Source organism: Felis catus, chromosome B3 (assembly GCF_018350175.1).
Source record: "Felis catus isolate Fca126 chromosome B3, F.catus_Fca126_mat1.0, whole genome shotgun sequence".
In the NCBI taxonomy this organism is placed as follows: Eukaryota; Metazoa; Chordata; class Mammalia; order Carnivora; family Felidae; genus Felis; species Felis catus.
Window position 1 is genome coordinate 49150393 of NC_058373.1, and position 21983 is coordinate 49172375.

General features: G+C 37.9%; 1 protein-coding gene across 7 annotated transcripts in view; it reads left to right on the forward strand.

The window, feature by feature from the left end:
- Positions 1-21983, forward strand: part of RAB27A (RAB27A, member RAS oncogene family) — a 93368-nt gene that overhangs the window by 38762 nt on the left and 32623 nt on the right. The window contains exon 1 of one of the 7 annotated variants that reach the window (XM_011282877.4): positions 10885-10998. The exons of 5 other annotated variants lie outside the window; for them this stretch is intronic. The gene's annotated coding sequence lies outside the window, so the exon portion shown is untranslated. Of the gene's footprint in view, positions 1-10884; positions 10999-14124; positions 14143-21983 lie in introns of those variants that run through there. One more of the 7 variants, XM_045059286.1, reaches the window with a different exon arrangement.

Sequence of the window (21983 nt, forward strand, 5' to 3'; positions counted from 1 at the left end):
TTAGAGAAGAAAAAAAAAAAAACAACTAGAAAGATCAAAGTCACAATAAATGCAAAAGCTTGTCAATTACTTGCTTGAAAGAAGCATTACATAATTTTCCCAATAGATGCCAGAACAAACTTGGTAAAACTGATACTCATTTGTAATACTTATTCTTAGAAAACTAGGAATAGATGGAGAACTTCCTTATCCTGATAAATCATCTACCAAAAATCTATAGCAAGTGTAATTATTTATTTATTTATTTATTTTGAGGGAAAGCGCAACAGCATGTGGGAGAAAGGGCAGAGAGAGAAGAAGAGAGAGAGAATCCTAAGCAGGCTCCCTACAGTTAGCACAGAGCCTGATGTGGGGATGGAACCCATGAAGCGTGAGATCATGACCTGAGTCAAAATCAAGAGTTGGATTCTTAACTGACTGAGCCACCCAGGTGCCCCAGAAAATGTTCTTAATGGTAAAATGTTAGAATCAAGATAGGACTGTCTATTAAATACTTTGGGGCATCCTAACTGGAACATATAGAAGATATATACATTTTTAAAAGATGTCATAATAGTGACAAAAATATAAAGTATCCATAAGTCTGAAGATTTATAAAGTCTTTATGAAGATATAATTTATTTATTGATAGCATTTTGAAAAACAAAGAAGGCCTAAATAAATGGGAACAGTAAAATGTACATGCACAGGTATGTTCAATATTGTGAATGTGTCAGTCTTCTAATTTGATCCATAGATTTTTCATGCAGTACCAATCAGAATTCCCATAGGGTTTTTGAGGAACTTAGATCAAAGTGTGAGAGGTTAAGAATGTCCACAGTAAGGTGGAGGAGACTGGACCTCCCAGATACTAAGTTGTACAGATGATCCTTGACTTAGGATGCTTGGACTTAGGAGTTTTGACTTTATAATGTGAAAGCGATACACATCCAGTTGAACTGCACTTTGAATATTGAATTTTGATCTTAGGCTAGGGATATGGTAGGAAGCTCTCTTCTGATGCTGGGTAGCCAGAGTGAGCCTCAGCTCCCACTTGGCCACATTCACAAGGGTAAACAACTGATACACTTAAAACCATTCTGTACCCAGATAACCACTCAGTTTTTCACTTTCAGTACAGTATTCAATTACATGAAATATTCAACATTTTATTATAGACTAGGCTTTGTGTTAGATGATTTTGCCCAATTGTAGGCTAATGAAAGTGTTCTGAACATGCTTAAGGTAGGCTAGGCTAAACTTTTTTTTAATTTAATTTTTTAAATGTTTATTTTATTTTTGAGAGAGAGAGAGAGAGAGAGAGAGAGCGAGAGGGAGGGAGGGAGGGGCAGAGAGAGAGGGAGACATAGGATCCAAAGCAGGCTCCAGACTCTGAGTTGTCAGCACAGAGCCCGATACGGGGCTCGAACCTATGAACTGTGAGATCATGACCTGAGCCAAAATTGGACACCCAACTGACTGAGCCACCCAGGCACCCCTAGGCTAAGCTTTGAAGTTCAGTAGATGAGGTGTATTAAGTGTGTTTGTGATTTGAGATATTTTCAGTTTGCGAGGGGTTTATTAGACATAACCCTATCATAAGTTGAGGAATACCTGTATAATGAAATCATAGTGATTAAGGCCTTGTGACATTGGCCCAGGGATAGTAAAAATGATCAAGGAACAAAAGAGCCCAGAAACAAGCCCTTATAGAGTGAATCACTAGGGAAAGGATAGTTTTGTTTTTTTGTTTTTTTGTTTTTCCCTTCAGTGAATGGTACTATGACAATTAGATATCCTTCAGGGAAAAATAATGAAATTGGATCCCTACATATACCTTAAAATGTTTTCAACAGATTGGAGACTTAAATGTGAAAGGTAACATGTTTAGGGAAATAATGTAGAAGAACATCTTTATCACTTTAGGCAAAGAAGGATTTCTTTTGACCAGTTAAAGAGCCATTAAAAAAGTGAAAAGATGAACTACAAACAGGAAGAAGATAGTTTCAACATCTGTAACTGACAAAGGACTACTATCTGGAATATGTGAAGAACTCTTGCAAGTCCATAAGAAGATAACCCAGAGGAAAAATATGGAAAGGACATAAATATGTTTCCAGAAGAAGAAATTGAATGGCCAACAAATTAAAAAATATGCTCAACTACATTTGCAGTCAGAGAAATGCTAATTTAGATAACAGTATGTTACTATTTTGAAAAGTCTTACAACAAACAGCAGTTCTTGGTGAAGATGTGAAGTTGGGAGTGTAAAACAACTGCATTGGACAATTATTTGGCATTGTCTTGTATTCTTGAGCAGGCACATACCCAAGCCCCGGGAATTTGACTTTTTGGTGTTTACCCTAGAGCAGAGCTTGTTCTCTCATATGCCCTGAATTGGCTGAGATGGGTTGAGATATTTGAAGCCCTCTTCCCCCAGCATGGGTGAGTAGATTCTGGCATTGCTGGAGCCCCCAAATCTGTTGCCTTTGATCATGAGCATTTGCTCCAGCTTGTCATACAAATAGCAGGGAAAAGGTTGGAAAACACTTTTCTTTTTTTTTTTTTATATATGAAATTTATTGACAAATTGGTTTCCATACAACACCCAGTGCTCGTCCCAAAAGGTGCCCTCCTTAATACCCATCACCCACCCTCTCCTCCCTCCCACCCCCCATCAACCCTCAGTTTGTTCTCAGTTTTTAAGAGTCTCTTATGCTTTGGCTCTCTCCCACTCTAACCTGTTTTTTTTTTTTTCTTCCCCTCCCCCATGGGTTCCTGTTAAGTTTCTCAGGGTCCACATAAGAGTGAAACCATATGGTATCTGTCTTTCTCTGTATGGCTTATTTCACTTAGCATCACACTCTCCAGTTCCATCTACGTGGCTACAAAAGGCCATATTTCATTTTTTCTCATTGCCACGTAATATTCCATTGTGTATATAAACCACAATTTCTTTATCCATTCATCAGTTGATGGACATTTAGGCTCTTTCCATAATTTGGCTATTGTTGAGAGTGCTGCTATGAACATTGGGGTACAAGTGGCCCTATGCATCAGTACTCCTGTATCCCTTGGATAAATTCCTAGCAGTGCTATTGCTGGGTCATAGGGTAGGTCTATTTTTAATTTTCTGAGGAACCTCCACACTGCTTTCCAGAGCGGCTGCACCAATTTGTATTCCCACCAACAGTGCAAGAGGGTTCCCGTTTCTCCACATCCTCTCCAGCATCTAGAGTCTCCTGATTTGTTCATTTTGGCCACTCTGACTGGCGTGAGGTGATACCTGAGTGTGGTTTTGATTTGTATTTCCCTGATAAGGAGCGACGCTGAACATCTTTTCATGTGCCTGTTGGCCATCCAGATGTCTTCTTTAGAGAAGTGTCTATTCATGTTTTCTGCCCATTTCTTCACTGGGTTATTTGTTTTTCGGGTGTGGAGTTTGGTGAGCTCTTTATAGATTTTGGATACTAGCCCTTTGTCCGATATGTCATGTGCAAATATCTTTTCCCATTCCGTTGGTTGCCTTTTAGTTTTGTTGGTTGTTTCCTTTGCTGTGCAGAAGCTTTTTATCTTCATAAGGTCCCAGTAATTCACTTTTGCTTTTAATTCCCTTGCCTTTGGGGATATGTCGAGTAAGAGATTGCTACGGCTGAGGTCAGAGAGGTCTTTTCCTCCTTTCTCCTCTAAGGTTTTGATGGTTTCCTGTCTCACATTTAGGTCCTTTATCCATTTTGAGTTTATTTTTGTGAATGGTGTGAGAAAGTGATCTAGTTTCAACCTTCTGCATGTTGCTGTCCAGTTCTCCCAGCACCATTTGTTAAAGAGGCTGTCTTTTTTCCATTGGATGTTCTTTCCTGCTTTGTCAAAGATGAGTTGGCCATATGTTTGTGGGTCTAGTTCTGGGGTTTCTATTCTATTCCATTGGTCTATGTGTCTGTTTTTGTGCCATGGAAAACACTTTTCTAGACAAACTCTTGCTAGCATGTATCAGGAGATGTGCACACACATATTTATAGCAATACAATATTGTTCCAAATGAGAACAAAAACATGGAGGATATGGTTTAGTTCCGCTAATTCTCATCTGAAAACCCACAGGCATTAAGTAATTAGAGAAGGGTTTTGGCATGTCATTTCTTAACATCAGCGGTAAAAGTGGTAATAATTGCAAGCCAAGTGAGACAGGCAGAGAAAGAAGCTGAAGGAAAATTATGTTTTTTTTTCTGGCCAGTATGTGTTTTCATCGACATGTAGTCAGATGAGTGGTATATGATGATGGGCAAGGTCTGAGTTTTGAAACTGAGCAGATGCCTTAATGATGGCTCCGCGAAGGAGAGAAAGTGGTGGAGGCAAAGTGACATCCAGCTGTCTTCCCTGATATTTCCCTCTTACTCCCTGCCAGATAAAGTACCATACAACAGGGGCATGATATCTGCAAACAAAATTTTGTCAGAACAGCAGGGACTGGCCATCATGTTCCGTGTAAGTTTCTTTGGCTGAGAATCCCTGCTGTGATCCTTGGTCTTATGTGTTCCCTCTCCTGTGGTGGGTACAGGCCTGGCCTTCTTTTTTGACCTTTCACATTGGTTCTTCTGCCTCTATACCAAGGACAGACATATATGTGAGACCATAGGGAATGGAGAGGGTTTTTGGCATTTCTCTGTGGTGCAACTTTCCTAATCCAAATCTCATCATCTTTCCCCTCCAAAAACCTGATCCCCACCACAGAAACATTATGTCCATTCCAACTTTTTCCCTTCCCCCATTTCAATGGCCTCTTTCTGTCTGCAACACTACTTCACCCACTGTGATTCTTGGGAGTGCTTTGTCTGCTGCTTTCTCTTCAACCCACTGTGGCACTGCATTATATTTTTAAATTAATGTCTCTTGGGCTCCTTCCATCTCATTCCCACTGCTGGTGCCTCTATCTAGGCTCTCATCTTTAAAGAGTGAGAAGTGATACAAGGGACAGCTGCTACCATGAGTCCATTTATCTTTCTCATTTGTCATGGCAAAACCCTGGACTCTGAACCTAGAATCAGAGAATAGAATGTTTTCTCAGAGACCATGGAGTTGAAACCTCCTTATTTGATATTTGAGGAAACAAGGCCTAGAGAGGGATGGTAGTAGATGGTATTAGAGATAGTAGCAGAGCCAGAACTAGAAACCCATCCACTGACAGGTTAGTCGTTCAGCCCTCTTCAACTTGCCACATTACCTCATAAGCATTCCTTTGAATTCATAATTACTTGTCTTCTGTCTCTCTGACTAAATTTTTAGGTGAAGAATTATTTCTTAGTCTTATTTGTAGCCTTTTCAGTATTTAACAGGGCTTCTCAATACTTGTTAAATTGAAGTCAGACCATGCCCTTGTACCATACATACGGTCTTCCCTATTCCTGACCACCTCACTAAATCCTTCTTGGCTTGGAAGGTATTCAGCTCAGGCCCTGGTTCCTGCTTGAAGCCTTGGTCAGATAGTTTCCCCGCCTTTTCTGACCTCCCAGAGTCTACTTGTCTTGTAAACCACCATCTTACTGTACCTAGCAGTTTATAGTTTATAAAATACATTCATGTAATGTATCCTTTAATACCAACAATAATCTTGCTAGATAAATATTCCCGTATTGAGGAAACAGTCTCCGAGAGGTTATGTGACTTGCTATAGGTCATACAGCATGGAAGTATGTAACAGAGTTCAGGTCTTCTGACTTTATGCCCTTTGCACTTTTGATGTCCTGTGCTGGGTGGTCTGTGTGGCATACTAGACACTTTGCTTCCTGATAATCTTATTTTTCCTGTGTTGAAAATGAATTCATTTTATTTCCTCACTCCAATACCAACTTCTTGAGGGGAGTGGCTGGGTCACATATTTCTTTCATGCCATTCATAGTTGCTAGCACAGTACTGGGCAACATAGAAGTTGTTTAAGTATGGTTAAGTTGAAAACAAATACAACTTAATTTACCAAAAAAGACCAGCTTTCACTGGAGTTCCAAGACCCTTTTTGAGTCACCCCTGAATGAAATCAGCAGTGAACAGAGGGAACCAGAGGAAGGAAGAGGCTGTTAGAGAAAGCCAGATGGTAGACATAATTAGCAGTTGGGCGACAGCTGGCCTGTTGTCAGTCTGGTGATGAGGGGTGGTAGACCAGCAATACACAAGACCATCCTCAGGAATTGTGCAATTTTGCTGAAGACTTTAGACACTTTCATGAGAAAGGAGAGAAGTACTTAGAAGTAGCATAATACCCATACAAATTAAGCAGATAGAGCACTCATACATATTGAGAAAATGTTGGTTAAAGAAATATCCAGAGTAGGATGTGGCTTATGAAGACAGGTTTCCAGGGTGAGAGTGGAGTGGGTAGAGAAGCATTTGGCTTGGTTTGTGATCATTCCTTTACTACCTGAGGCTGTGAGAAAAGGGACATATAGGTAAGCATGTTTCCTTTAAAACAACTTTCCTTCCCTTTTCCCTTCTATGGCAATCAGTAGGGCCTCACCCCTGAGCCCTGGTGTCAGAAGAGAAGCGAGCTCAAATAATCACACACCATCTGTGCATAGAGATGTGTTGTGATGACTAAATCCATGGATATCTCTGGGACTTTCTCATTTCACATATTCTTGTGCATTTGCCCCATAGATTAGTGAGATGGTTCAGAAATTCCACTACTTGGACAACCTAACTATATTTCTAAACTATATTAATTTTTCTCAAAAGGATCACAAAAATGCACTAACATCACATGCCCCACATTTTGGTTTGGAAATCACATGGCATCTCCTGAGTTCTGTAGCATTTTGCATCTGAATAAAATGTAAAACCTCTTCTGCTAGAATGCATATGAAGGATGTCCAATGTCCTAATGGTAGAAGCCTACACATGTTCTTTTATGAGCTTCTGTCTCTTAAGGGAACATAAAATTAAATCATTTTAGATTAGTAGTAATAGAACTTTAACATCTGTTCCTTCCTGTGTCAAAATGTCCACAGTGTAGAATTACTTAATAGAAGCTGAAGGAATGTGTATGTCAACTACTCAGAGATGCCAGCAATTAAGGGAAATTATTTCAGATTAGAAATTGTAATTTATATGCAGTAGACTCTGAAATGTAAGTATGTAAAACCTTTTCTGTGACATTCATATGTGAATTTTTAAGGTAATTTCTCATTAAAAATTGATTAATATCATTGGGGTTTATTGTTAGAAGTTTTAGTTTATTTTCAATGCTTGATACCTATACAGCAATTGTATTTTTATGTGATGTGCAAATGTATATGGGAAAGTTCTAATTTAAAAAGGATACCAGGGGCACCTGGGTGACTTAGTCGGTTAAGTGTCCAAGTCTTGATTTCAGTTCAGGTCATGATCTCATGGTTTGTGAGTTGGAGCTGCAAGTTCAGGCTCCTCTCTCTTTGCTTCCCTTCCTCCCTCCTTCCCTCTTTCTTTCTCTCAAAATAAACTTAAAAAAAAAAAAAAGGATACCATTGGTAACACTGTTTTTTGTCTTTTTTTTTTTAATGGAAGCATAATTCCTGAGGTCTAAACATTCAACTTAAAAACTTTTACAGTCAAACTTGTGGGTATGTGGAAGTTAACTTTATATTTAAAAAGTTGATTTATTAAAATATGATTATGGAATTGTGAGATTGATTGTCATGGTGGCTTATAAAAACTTTTTCTTACTACTTTACAGTTACCTCTCATATATATAGAATCTCATTTCATCATCATTAAAAATTTTAATATCACTTGTTTCTTTAATGTCCTCCAAGCACTCAAAAAAAATTCTAAAGTTGTTGCTTATCAATTTCTTAAAAATTCATGGATACTTATATTCTCATGGTATTTTGTCATGTGCTTTATGCTCCTCTTGTCTATAATTCTCTTTACCCTATTGACTTGTTCTCTTGCTGATTCACAGTCAACATTTTTATTTTGTGTTAGTAAATTTATATTGAGATTTTTTTTTATCCATTCCTTTTTAAACAAGGTCTTCTAGATTTTTTTCTGAGTGACCATCTTGCCCACTCACTTTAGCCCCAATATATTTAGACTCCTGCCTTAAAATATTATTGAGAAAACAGGGACTTGGTTCCCATAGTGCCCTTATCTTAGGCTTGGCTGATGACACATACAGGTATGGCTTTGGGGAACCAAATGGTTATCTGGACGTTTGGCCTTCCATATGCCCAAGGTAGGAAGAGGAAACTTAGTGAAGGAATCTGGTTGGAACAATTAGGGAGCCTTTGAAATTGGATGGGCTAACAGGAGAGAGCAACCAGATGGAAAAAAATTGCCCTGACTTAGCAGGTAATCTCTCAGGTTTTTGATAAAACAGCAACTACTGAAGGCCTTTTCTAGGTGTTGTCCCTACTGTCTGTAATTAGCTAAAATGTCTCTCCAGTCTCTAGGACTACATGTTCTCCTGAATTCCTGGGACACTCTTCCACAAATCCATAAGCCACTTCTCTCCTTTTTGATCTGTTCCTTACTTTGTTGGTGTTTGACTTTGATGTGACCTTGACCACCTGTCTGGGAACCTCCATTTGTATTTAGCGCCTTGTGTCTTGATTTGGTTCTGTGCCACCTACACATGAGCCTGTGTGCTCTGGTAGGGAGCATAAGAAGTTGTTCTTTTCCCATTTTCCCACCACTTCTTTCTCCTTCCCTGGAACTTCTGAATAGTTTAAAGTAGCAACATTTTCATGACATAGCCATTAGCTGGAACAAAGCATTTTGTGGATAAAATATAATACTAGCAATTTTTCCTGAATTAATAGAATAAAAATAAAGTTAGCAGAGAGAATTTTCAGTTTTTCTCTATCACTATTAAAAAGAAACTTTGTGCCTTTTTATGCTACTCTGGTTATAGTTTAGTATAAAGTGGCTTTGTATATAGCACAAAATAATACATTATCAGTTATTTTAAGTTTGCCATTTCATTGTTTTGTTATGTTCCTCAAAACATATCTTGACTTTTTAGGGTTCCACCCCAAGCATAGCTTCTTGAGTCTGTTGAGACTAATCTGGATATATTTTCTGATGGCCTCAGTGTGTCCCATTAGCAAGGGATCACCAAGGTAGCTGGTTATAAACATCCATCTAACAATTCTCATTTTCAAGGACACTGGTACCTGTCCCAAGGTGGAGTGTGACGGGTGCTGCCTTTTTGTTCACTTTTGGCCAGTTTGGTGTGGATTTTTCCAGGACTATTTAGACTTAGACCCATAGACCTTCATTTCCTGTGAGTGACCCAATGATCATTGTCTCCAAGACTCTATCTTACCGGCTTACCTTAATTCTCTCAAGCTTTAGGTACCCCTACTTGGAGTTCTCAACAGGGACACCTATTTTAGGTTTTCCCTCCCAGGTGAGACGAGTCCTAAGAATGTGGTAAGTGGGGGAGATCTGAGAGGTGGCATCTTAAGGAGATGTTCAGTAGAAAAGCCTAGCAGGCCTTACAAAAATGTGTTGTCGATCTAAGGTGTTTAGGCAGACAGGAAGTGTTTGTGTACAAAGGCAAATGAGATGATTCAGTTGGGTGGAAGGCAGAGCTTTCCTCACTGGTTTCCAAATGTGTGCAAAGGGCCCTTGATAGTCCTTGTGGGGGCCACAGGCTTTGGAGGTCAGGTATCATGTTCATCTTAGAATGGTTCCACTTTCATTGGTTTTGTATATTGGAGTGCCATGTAAGATTTCATTTGAAGAAACTTGCTAAAGACAGTTTGCAACTGGCTGGACCAAAGCAATTTTCTGAGGTAGTGAAAGGTTTACTGCAATGACCTGATGTAGGTTTTCTGAGGCCCTGTGCAGGAGTATCCAACAGGCTGTGAAGATACTAATCTGCAATAGACAAGAAGTAACCCAAACTTAGAATAGCTCAGTCATATTTATAGAAGTCAAACAAGAAGCTCTCCAAACATAAAATCATCTCTACAGTGATCTGTAATCAAATGTTTTGATGCAACATATTGTGTTCATTCCTTATTGCTCAATTGACTGTCCTAATGGGATGGAAGCAAACATGCTAAATAGATGTGCCTCAGTCTTGCTGTCATGTACGGAGAGTGGCTCACATATGCCTCTTTAAATAATTTCACAAGAGTGGACTCAGGGATCTACTCTGAATTTTAAAAAAAGAGAAAGAAAAAGGAGAGAAAAGCCTAGTGCAAATTACAGCCTTCTCCATTAATAACACATTTATAGATATTTCAAGTAACATATATGCTCTAAAGACAGAAGCAAATAACTTAGGCAAGCAGTATAAATGAATAATTTGGATGTCTCTAAATCTGCTATATAACTTGTGTGACTATACGAGTTTTTATTCCAAATCAAAAAAATAATGATAAAGGTAAAACAGACCTTTGAATAAAAATTTACAGAACTCTTAAAGTACCTCCATGGATCTCAGTGTTCTACATAACACAAAGGCTTGAATAACACAAAGATTGAATGCCTCATGAATAAGGACTGCAATGCCTTGTTCTTTTATGATGCTTTATATTCATCTTCTTTAAGATATTATCTTGTACTTATAAGAAAAATCCAGTTTCTTCACACACCTTTCTCAGAAACAGATAAAGTAGTAAAATGTAAATAAAGGTAATATCAGATTGAAAAACATAACTAGCATACAACTAACAGGGTATATAGATAATTTTCAAACAGTCATGGAACATTCATAAAACTTAAGAAATCCCTCAAAATTTGATATTATGCAGAACAATTTTGCTGACCCAAGATGCAATAAAATTAGAAATCAACAGCAATAGCTAAACAGCCAACTGTGATCAGACAGGTTAATTTAGAAATTGGCTGGATGGTTGCAAGTACATTGTAGTTTCTCGGTCCTTTTGCATAAGTAAATCCAAGGCACACCCCATTCTATAAACAGCTGCTGACAGAAATGCAAACAGTCCTTTCCAAGACTGCACACTGAATGGGTGGAACAAGGAAAGACTTCCTGAGAATCCATAAGAAGTATATCCGATTAGACCTTGTCAATTGGGTGAGTTTCTTTTCTTTCCTTTTGATTCAGCTATTAAAGAATATGATACTTTTTAGGGAACAATTGAACACATGTTCTAAATATATTACTGTAGAAAGTAGACTTGAGAAGGACCCAAAAGACCTATAACCAGCTGTCTGTAACTTAATGACACCCAATGGGCAAGGCTGAGAATCCTCATGTCATTGTTTGAGTTGTGCTAAATCATCAGGAAATAGCTTGATTTTCTGAGCCTATTTCAATGTTCTTTTTATAATTTTTTATTTAAAAAATCTTTAAAATTGAGGTATAATTGACATTCATTGTATTAGTTTCAGGTATACAGCGTAACTTTTCAATTTTTGCATATGTTGCAAAATGATAACCATGGTATGTCTTATTACCACCTGTCCTATATGGTGATAGAATTTTTGTGCGATGAGAACTTTTAAGATTTACTCTCTTAGCAAGTTTCAAATATGCAATACAATGTTATTAACTGTATTTGCCATGCTGTATGTTACATCCCCAAAACTTATTTATTTCATAACTAGACATTTGTATCTTTTGACTTCCTTCACCCATTTTGCCCTCCTCCACTCCCTGCCTCTGGCAGTCACTGATCTGTATTCATGAGCTTGGGGTGTTTTTTTCCCCCACATATAACTGACATCATGCAGTATTTGTCTTTGTCTGTCTGACTTATTTCACTTAGTATAATATCCTCAAAGTACATTCATCTTGTCACAAATGGCAAGATTTCCTTTTTTATAGCTGAGTAGTATTCCTTGGTGTGTGTGTTATATTTGTGTGTGTGTGTATCGATATCATTTTCTTTATCATTTATCTTTTGATGGATATTTATGTTGTTTCACTATCTTAACTGTTGTAAATAATGCTGCAGTGAACATGGGGTGCATATATCTTTTTGATTTTGTGTTTTTATTTTCTTTTGACAAATACCAGAAGTGGAATTATGGGGTCATATGATTGTTTTATTTTCGATTTTTTGAGGACACTGTATACCGTTTTGCTCAGTGGTTGCACCAATTTACATTCCCACCAACAGCGTACAAGGGCTTCCTTTTCTTCCTCTCCTCATCAACACTTGCTATGTCTTCACTTTTTAATAATAATCATTGTAAGAGGTATGAGGTGATATCTCATTGTGGTTTTGATTAGCATTTTCTTTGATGATTAGTGATGATGGACATCTTTTCATGTACTTGGTGGTCATCTGTATGTCTTTTGTGGCAAATGTCTATTCAGGTCCTTGGCTCATTTTTAAATCGGATTATTTGTTTTGTTTTTTTGGTGTTTTGTTGTAGGACTTCTTTATATATTTTGCATATTAATCCCTTAACAGGTATATGATTTGCAAAAGTTTTTTCCCATTTAATATGTTGGCTTTTTATTTTGTTGAAAGTTTCCTTAACGGAGCAGCGTTTTTTAAAAGAAGAAAGTTGGTATATGGCAGGAATATTTACAGCTGTTTAAACTCAGGATGGACTTGTATCAGTATGTTGCCTATTCATTAACATTATGGGAAAACCAAAACTAGCGCAGTACTGAGAAGAATTTATGTTCCTGAAATGGCTCTATTCCCAGGAATAGATGGGGCAAATCTCTTTTCCTTATTGGAAAAGTAGAAGTCCTTGAAGACACAGCAGCACTTGAGCTTACTGAGAGGGTCCAATACCTTGAAGTTAACATGGCAACTCACTGTGTTATAAGGAAATGTGCATTCATTGACTGGCATTGTTGGTGTAAGGTCAGTTTGTGCACACACAAATTGGTGTTGGGGAAAAGTACCTGAAAATGAGAGACAGGAAAGCCAGAAAGGGGAAAAGAGAGTAGAGAGGTCATGGCACAGGGGTAATTATTAGAAACAGGGCTGTTAGAACCCAACATGGGGGTGGTTAAGGGTGGTTGATGTTAGACTGTGGAAAAGAAAACCAGTTATGAAGTGATGGAATCCTATGTGTGTTAAAAAGCCACCACATAACCAAAGAGCATATTCCTGGGGGCTGAGAACAACCAAGCTCTGATGTGGTCAGCAGGGATGAGGATGTGGGGTAGGTAGGATAAAGGAGAAGTGGAACCATATCTGGAACATCTTAGTAACCATTGTAAGCATCTGTGTGCCAAACCAAGGGTTCAGTTTAGCCTTTGGAGTAGGGCATGTGGGATGGGAGCTCCCAACATTCACAGTTCCTGCAAGTACGTAGGTCATCACAGAAAAGTTAAAGTATGGTCCCTGTCCTTTAAGAAATCAGTGAAATGTTTTCGCTATACTGTAAAAATCACCCTTATAAACAACATTGAAAATAATATCCTAGTGTGTAATTGGCTGGATCTGGAAGGGCAGAGTGGTATTTATTCTGGACACACTTTACCTACACGGTGAATAATACAGAGTGCTCACATTCTCATTTTTTTTAAAAAAGGCAATGATAATGGAGCTCTTCACTTCCCCAGTTATTGTCAACTCAGGGATATTTATCTAATTGTTTTTATTATTTGGACAGTGATCCTCAACAGGTCTTCCTTCTTCTAATTCCTAAATTTTTTCTATCCTAATGTTTTTCTTGGAATGAAAGAAGCATCATTGCTACTTCACAAATTAAAGTTGTTTGCTCCTTGATTTGGCGTGTTTCTCCTGACAGATTAACCCCTTTGCTGTGTTGCAGTACATGAAAAACTTGGAGCAGGTGAGAGGCCAGAGACCCAGGCTGTGCTGGTCAAAGGCCTCACCACACATGTCCCATGTTCTGGGAGGACAAGTATTGGGAGAAGCACCACTGACTCCATTTCTAGGTGAAAAATGTAAAGGTGTTGTGTGTTTTGTGACCTTGGAAATGCATATTCCAATATCAAGTCCTGCAAGTCTACATGATTTTTTTATCCTTGCAGTCCTGGTTGGGGTAGCAGTACTGTCATTCGTAGTATTTCTGCCTCTGAGTCCAAGCCCAGAATTTGGTGGCACTCCGACACAGCCAAATGCCATCATTTAGCTTGCGACAGCAGAATTCCTTCTGTCAACCAGTTGACTTGCAGATAGCCCACCTTCCAAGTAGCTGAAGTCACTCCTCCTTTTCTATTTTTGGAAAACATTTTCACTCCATTCTTGGAGAGTTTTATAAAGTTTTCAGTGTCATTCTTAAGGTATTGTGGAAAAAGTACCAGGCTTAAAGTCGTAAGATCAGTGTTCACGCTTTAATCTGTTGTAATCATACGAGAGCTGTGACCTACTGATAGCTATTAGGCATTTTGCTACTTATTTTACACAGGTAGGTGGTGGCGTCCTGTTGTTTGAATATAGGAGGCCCTGACTCCAGTGTTTGTTAACATCATCTTCTATGTGCTTTTAAAAAGCAGCCTCTGTGTCGGAGTAGACTTTACAGATTTTTCACTTCTCTCAGATTCTTAATTTCCAGCTTCATGGTGTCATTAAGAAGCACATTTAGCCATGGGTTGGACATTGCAGTGACATATGGTTGTGTCCATTATGGGGCTGCTTTCACATTGTTTGAGATATTACTCAGCAAACCAAACAGCCACTCCTATTGCCATAGTATGGCCTATATTTTACAAATGACCTATTCTACGGCGTGCCCTTTCCTTGTTACCTTGTATCTCTATAAAACAAGAATTACTTATCACAAACTATAAGTAATATAACACCCAGTGTTTACTTTCCATAAATTCCTATAAACACTCATATTTTGATCCTAAAAGAGATTCAAGCAATAAATAAACTCTTTTAAGTAAATGAATCAATGGTCTCCATAAATTAAAAAAAAAAAAAAAAGCCAGAATTTCATTTGAATCATTCCACAATGGTCTTCCAGAAGAACACTCTCCACTTTCAAGAATAATTCCAATGTCCCCTTCTTTCCTAATGTGTAGTTGCTTGTATTTGTTTACTGGGTTATGTTGCTCACATACTGAAATGATGGTAACATTTCAGAAATAGGTCAACGCCTGGATTGAGACTGTTTATTCTTTATTTACCCTAACACTTCTCTTTAATACTCATAAAGAATTTGCAAATGTCTAGAGGAAGATTTTACAAATGAGGAAATGTTTGGATGTCCTGCAAGTTTTTGGAAATGTATATTTAATCTCATGGTATTTGCAGATCACTTTATTTTTTCTTTGGATAACTTGCTATGCCAGAATACTACCATCTGCTATAAGTCAGTCTTTTCACTTTGTTTAAATGAGGAGAATGGAATATTCCTATGTAGCAGGTGCATCTATAAATATTAAGCCAAATGATACGCAAATTTAGATTTTTAGCCAGGGACATCTCCCGTTACTGTTAAGGATGGATCCATGATATTCTACAAAACACTGTATTGATAGGAATGTATGTATGAATCATAGGTGATAGGTGAATATCTAATGCAGTTTATAATATTCAGAATTTAGATAAAATCAAACTCATCCTTCAATAAAGTGTCAAGGAAGAGCTAGATTCCAATTTCCTTCTGTTTTTCAAAGCTGTTAGATTTCCACTTAGTTCTCTCTACCCAAGATCTTTTCACAAACAAGACCAGCTCCTACTCAGGAGGGCAGAAACCTATCTCCTCATACTTAGACAAGAAATTGAGAAGAGGAAGCCTACGTACAGGGAAGGCAGAGGCTGTCTTCTCTTGTGGAAGTGGAGCAGTACACATGTTGTTTCTGTAGTGAGAGTGGATGTGTTTCATTCCAGGATGTAGGAATTGCAATGGTCTGAGACTGTTGTAGCCAGGGCTTATTTGGTAAACACAAGTTGACCCCACTCATATCTTGGTACATCTTAAAATGCTTTTTCTACCCTGCCTCACTCTGTATGATTTCTCTTTCTTTTTTCTGCTGTTTCTATTATGTTTGTGCTTCAGAATGCCAGGAATGGGTCAACAGTGGTTCCATAAACAAAACAAAATAAGACAAGCCTCCTGATTTTTATTTTTAAAAATTTTTTTTTCTTTTCAACGTTTATTTATTTTTGGGGACAGAGAGAGACAGAGCATGAACGGGGGAGGGGCAGAGAGAAAGGGAGACACAGAATCGGAAACAGGCTCCAGGCTCCGAGCCATCAGCCCAGAGCCCGACGCGGGGCTCGAACTCACGGACCGCGAGATCGTGACCTGGCTGAAGTCGGACGATTAACCGACTGCGCCACCCAGGCGCCCCAAGCCTCCTGATTTTTAACATTAAAATTTAAAAACACTGATAGACTTTATTGTTCTATGCCAGTCGTTGGTACGTGAACATTTTTATCTAGATGAATGCTTGGATAAGGGGATATTAATATGTACGACAGAACATGAGGCGATAGAGTTCCCAAAAATGCTGATGTTTTATGCTTTATCAGAAAAATAGTTACATTCATATGCTCCAGTTTCTACATAGAAATCACTTTGGGCAAGACAAGTGGAATCCATAAGCTCTATAGCAATACTGTAATATTTTATTAACCTAAGTTCAGAATATTTTCCAGTAAAAATTCTGTACATATACCTCATGTTTCTCTTTTAAAAGTTTTCTCTTTATTGGCACACCTAGGTGGCTCAGTCAGTTAAGTGTCCAACTCTTGATACTGGCTCAGGTTGTGATCTTGTGGTTGTGAGATGGAGCCCTGTGTCAGGCTCCATGCAGAGCATGGAGCCTGCCTGGGATTTTCTCTCTTCCTGTTGCCCTCTTTCTGTCCCTCCCCACTCTTTCAAAATAAGTATTTTTTTTAAGTTTTCTCTTTATTCTCTATTGAGCTTCACATTTTTCTTCGTTTTGCATCTTTATATGCATGCCACACGTGTGGCCTGTGCACATATCGGCAGGGAAAAAGTACTATGGGGATATGAATTTTGATGTCAATTGTGTTATGTTTAGAAAGGAAGATTAAAATATTCATGAGGATTGGCTTTTTTGAAAAACCATAGAAGTGGGTATAGTCAATAGAAGAATATACTTTAGGATGTGTCTAAAAGTGTAAGATTTCCATGGTGAGTATTGGCTCTCCATTGTGCTCAGGCAACAAGCACAGAAAAGGCAGTCAATAAATATTTGATGAATGAAAGAGAGAGTGAATGAGCCAGAAGTATCCTTACAGAGAACTTAAGGCAGCACTACAGAAAATAATCTTGATTTGAGAGAAGAGTACTAAGCTCGAGACCAAACAAGTTTGTAAGGAAATGAAAAACTTGATGATTTTTATGCTCTTTCCGCTTTGAAACCACAAGAAAGAAAGACCTAAAGAAAGGATTTACAGGAGATGGTACAAGTATCAAGATACTTAATTGCTTGGATTTACTATGACCAATAAGAGGCAGACAAGCCCTCAGTTTCTGACTTCTCTTCTTGGGGGAACCAATCAGAAGGAAGGGCTTTGTGACAGAGATGCAGAAGTACAGGCCTTTTATCCCAACTTCTCTGAGTCTAAGCCTTGGTTATAAAGCAATTCATCTCTATGAGAGCTGGCACCACAGAAAACTTTGGTTCCTGAATCAAAGCAACTGTAACTGAGGTTCCTGGCTTTTAAGGAAGGAAAGGAATACAGAGAGAACAAAAATCATGATATGTTAGAAAAGGATACAGTGCTAGAATTTAGACTAGGGATCTAGCTCAGTCCCACATCTAACCTGCTGGTTGATTTTATATTATTCACTTGTCTTTTCTGAGCTTCATTCAGTTTCCTCTTGTGGAAATTAAAATACTCAACTGACGAACACTCCAGCTCTGAAACTGCCAAAAATCACACAGATAAAACTTAGTGTTAGTTTGGAATGCCAAGATAGCTTTTGTGATGGATGAAGACCTCATAAGTGATTGTACCTAAATTGAATGTTTCCTATGATTTTTCTAAAGGTTCAGGTATTGGGTTAAATAAGAATAGATTGTAAAATGACATGCCTTGCTGAAAACTTGATGAGACTATTTGGAATAGTATTGCTAAAGACAAATTTCAATTACTGAACGCTTAACACAGACCAAGCAGTATGCTAAAAGCTTTCTGTAGATAATGTCACTTAATAGCCATTATTATCTCCACTTTATGGTTGAAAGAATGGAGGTTTAAAGAACAAGGAGTCTCACACAAAGAGTCAAAATTTGAACCCAAGCCTACTTCCCATCATATTAAGAAAATATCACTCTTTATGTATTATAACTCTTATACAGACCATTGAGTTTTCTTTAAGGATGATGACCTGATAAAATCATGTATATCTAGTACTGTTTGTGGCACATGGTGATTATTCAACTAATACTATCCTTCCCTTTTTTTTTTTTTACTTTCTGTACTAAATATGGGTGATAGAGGGAAAATTTGGCTATCAAGAAATGGCTGACCTATCTGGAATAGTTTTATAATGATTCTGCCAAATGATAGGAGATCCTAAGGTTGGAGTCTATGATTGACTTTAATAGGAAGCTTTATGGAGAATTTGGGCTAAGGTTGTGTGTGTGGTGGGGGGTAGGGAGAGAGGGAGAGAAATGGATCTAATTCCTTTGCTCTTAACTAAAACCACTCTCCTATCTTATTCCCTGAAAAACAATTAAAATATGTTTGTTTTTTAAATAAGGAAGAAGACCATTGACTTTCTCTCAGAAGGCAATTATCACCACTTAGTGAATGTTGAGGAAGTGGGTGTTTCTTGCTTTCTATTGTTAATCTGATGAGAGTGAGGGTGGAGAGCCCTGTGAAAAAATATTTGTATAGGGAGGAGAGGTAGAAGTGAACTGAGTAAGAAAGTCTTTTGCAAGTCCCAAATTAGGGTCATTCTTGACTTTTTAGAAGACACTTCCTTGAGGTATTTCAGATTCTACTTCCTGAAGGAGATCTAGAGTTTAAAGAAGTGAAATTTTTGGGTTCAAGTGTTCTTCATACATAGATCCTTATTTTCTTTTTCATTTTTAGGGACATAGTTCTTTCTTACAGTTCTAAGAAAGGAATATTGCCTGCATATTGACTGTTGGAAGCTAGATTGCGATATGATGACGCTAATAGGAGTTAATACTAATACAGGATTTACTCTGTGCCAGACATTGTTCTAAACTCTTCATGTACACATTAGCTCAGTCCCCACAATAACCCTCTGAGATAGGTTTACTGCTTCATCAAATCTAAAATGTGTTGATGGTGCATTTGTGATGTTGCTAGAAGATGCTAATGAAAGGTTTTCACACAAATATCTCCAGTACCACCTCATTTAGTAACAATCGCAAGATGTCGTGGGTTGTAAGACTGTAAAATGTAAGATGCACCCCAATTATAAGGAAATTGAAATAAGAAAGCATACGCATGATAGAATTAATAAAATAAAAATTAATTAAAAAAAATCATTCCTAATTTTAAAACTGCAGAGCCTGAGGCAAACGGGTTAAATTTTCTAAAGTGAAATGACTGGATTCACATCCAGGTAGTTTGGTTCTAAATTCCATGCTCTTAACCTCTACTTTTTCCTGTCTCTCAACAATATGCTGGAATTGAGCCCATGTTAGCATGTACATAGACTGCCCAAGGCCCACTTACTCATCTTCTCATTGGGACATCCATGACAGAATGGCACTGAGATCCTTCTGAGGGAAGAAGTGTGTGTAGTATGTAGCACCTGCCTTTTAGGGCTGTGATAAAGATTATAAAATACTTAGTGTGTGGGCTTCCAACCCATTTTTAGCAAGAGCAATGCAGTTGGAAAGAGCTTTCATGAACTGGCTTCTGAAGCATCGGTAGTTTGGAATACTGACTGCAAATAGTTTGCACAAAATGTTGTTGGGGTGTTCCAAATGTAAAATTCTGCGCTGTATGTTTTCAGCTGAAACTTAATGTTAAGTTTTCTTCATCTGGTGGTAATAAGCATTGGTGAAACACACACATGTGTGTTTGTGCTTGTAGTTTGCTAAGCACTAGAATTATCTTCTGCTGAAAGATGGAATGGTTCCATTAATTCTAGGCTTTAACTAAATAACTGCAAACTCAGAGAAGAATCTTGTTACCATCAATATACCCTGCCCAAACCCTGAAAAATCTGTTACCAGTTTGAAGGCCTGCCTCTTTTCCTGAGTCCTTTTATTTCCTTGCAGCTTCCTTCCTTTTTAGAATTCTGGTCTCTGTTAACCCAGACTAGCCTAGTCATTGTGACCAATTTAGGGCACACTTTACATAGCCTCCAAATTTGATGAAGGTTTTCCTCAACTTGAAATCTCTATTTTATTGTTGGATCATGGATCACTGTTTTGCTGCTAGGTCCCTTAGATAAAATGAAGGGTGAGTTCTCAACCAAGGAAGACTCTGGCACTCATCACACCTCTTCCTATTGTTTATCGTATTCTCTGCCAGTGTGCCAGTACTCCTTTCTCCCAACCTGTTCACTATTCTCCAACACATACAATTGATGGAATTATAAGTAAAAATTTAAGTTTGTTGGTTCAGTGTAAGTGTAAAGCACCAAACCATTGCTTTTTGTGCTTCTGTTTATCATTTTACATTTCTAGCCTTAAACTGTTTGAACATCTGATAAATCAACTTGGACTAGTTTGAGCCAGTTTTTAATCCATCTAAGACCATAAAAAACATTTTATAGATGACATGAACTAATTTACAAGCAGTTTGATAAAATTAGAGCAAGTATGACTTAGTTGGAGAGATTTAACTGATCAGCACTAACTTGATTCAGTAAAATATACTCTGAAACAATCAAACCTAATGTGAACCAGTCAGAACATGCTTGTCCAGGTCAGAACTTATAGAGCTAGGTAAAACTAGTTTGAAGCAGTTTGAGCCATTCAAACCAGACCCAAGTAATGTTCACTAGATATACCTAATTTTAGCCAAAGTTGCTTTAGGTCAGTAAAAAGGTGGACTCTGAACTCAACTCTTTGATTCTGAACTAGAATGAACCATTCAGATTTTTTTGGAACAAGTATGAGCTTATTAGAATGGATTGCAATGTCTGATACAGATTCGAACCTGTTTTTAAGCTGGTCATAACTCTTTTGCAATAGACATATCAATTTACAATGAGTTGAAAATGTTTTAAACCAGCCAAAAAAGATCAGAATTAGTTTGAAAGTGATCTATGTTGTGAACTAGATCTAAGTGATCTAGTTCAGCAAATGACTCTGAACCAGTCAGAAATACTTTCTGCTAGAAATATGTCTTGAGCTGATCAGGGGCAATTTCAGAGATTGTTCTTCGTCTTCAGAGCCAATCTGATCTGTCCAGAATGGGGTGAAGAGAGTGAGCTAACATCTGCTGTGTACCCAGTATATGCCGAACACTGTTTGTTCTGGGTGTTCCACAAAGAGCATCTCATTCAATACTTAGAACAATAGTGTGAAGGAGTATATATTCTTTTTCACAGAATGGAAACTTGAACCAAGGCTCAGAGACATTTGAGCAGCTGGCATGTGGGAGACTTGGGATTCAGCCTGGCTCTCCTGGACTTCAGAGGTCATGTGTTTCCTATTAGGCTACCTTATACAATATCGTACCCAGTCACTGTTAAGCCCAACATGCATTTGTAGAAACTTGAGTAACAACAATAAGCTTGGAGATAGAGTGGACATTGGACTTGGAGTTAGGAGATGTATATGCTAGACTGTGCAAATGAGTTCATCTCTATGGGTTCTAATTTTCATCCTTTGGAAAACTGAACCCAGAGAGTGAAAGGTCTGGATCTTTATCTGCCTTGTTAATCTGAAAATAATTGCCTAGAGGCATGATCTGAAGAGCGCAAACTATGATTAATAGTGATGGTGGTTTTTATACCTTTAGTTGTGGTATTTGGTTTGTTAATACCTTCATTTATGATGGCTTGGTTTGTGAATAAACTGTTATGTATTGCTGTCAACATGAATAGAAAATGAAACCCACAAAGAGCATTTGTAGACTTATCTGTGTGACTGTTCTCCCATGATAATTGAACACATTAAATTTTGGTGCAGCAGAGGTAGTTTCATCTGTCTTTGAATTCCATTCAAGTGGATTTAGAGAATTACAGAAGAGTGATGCCATC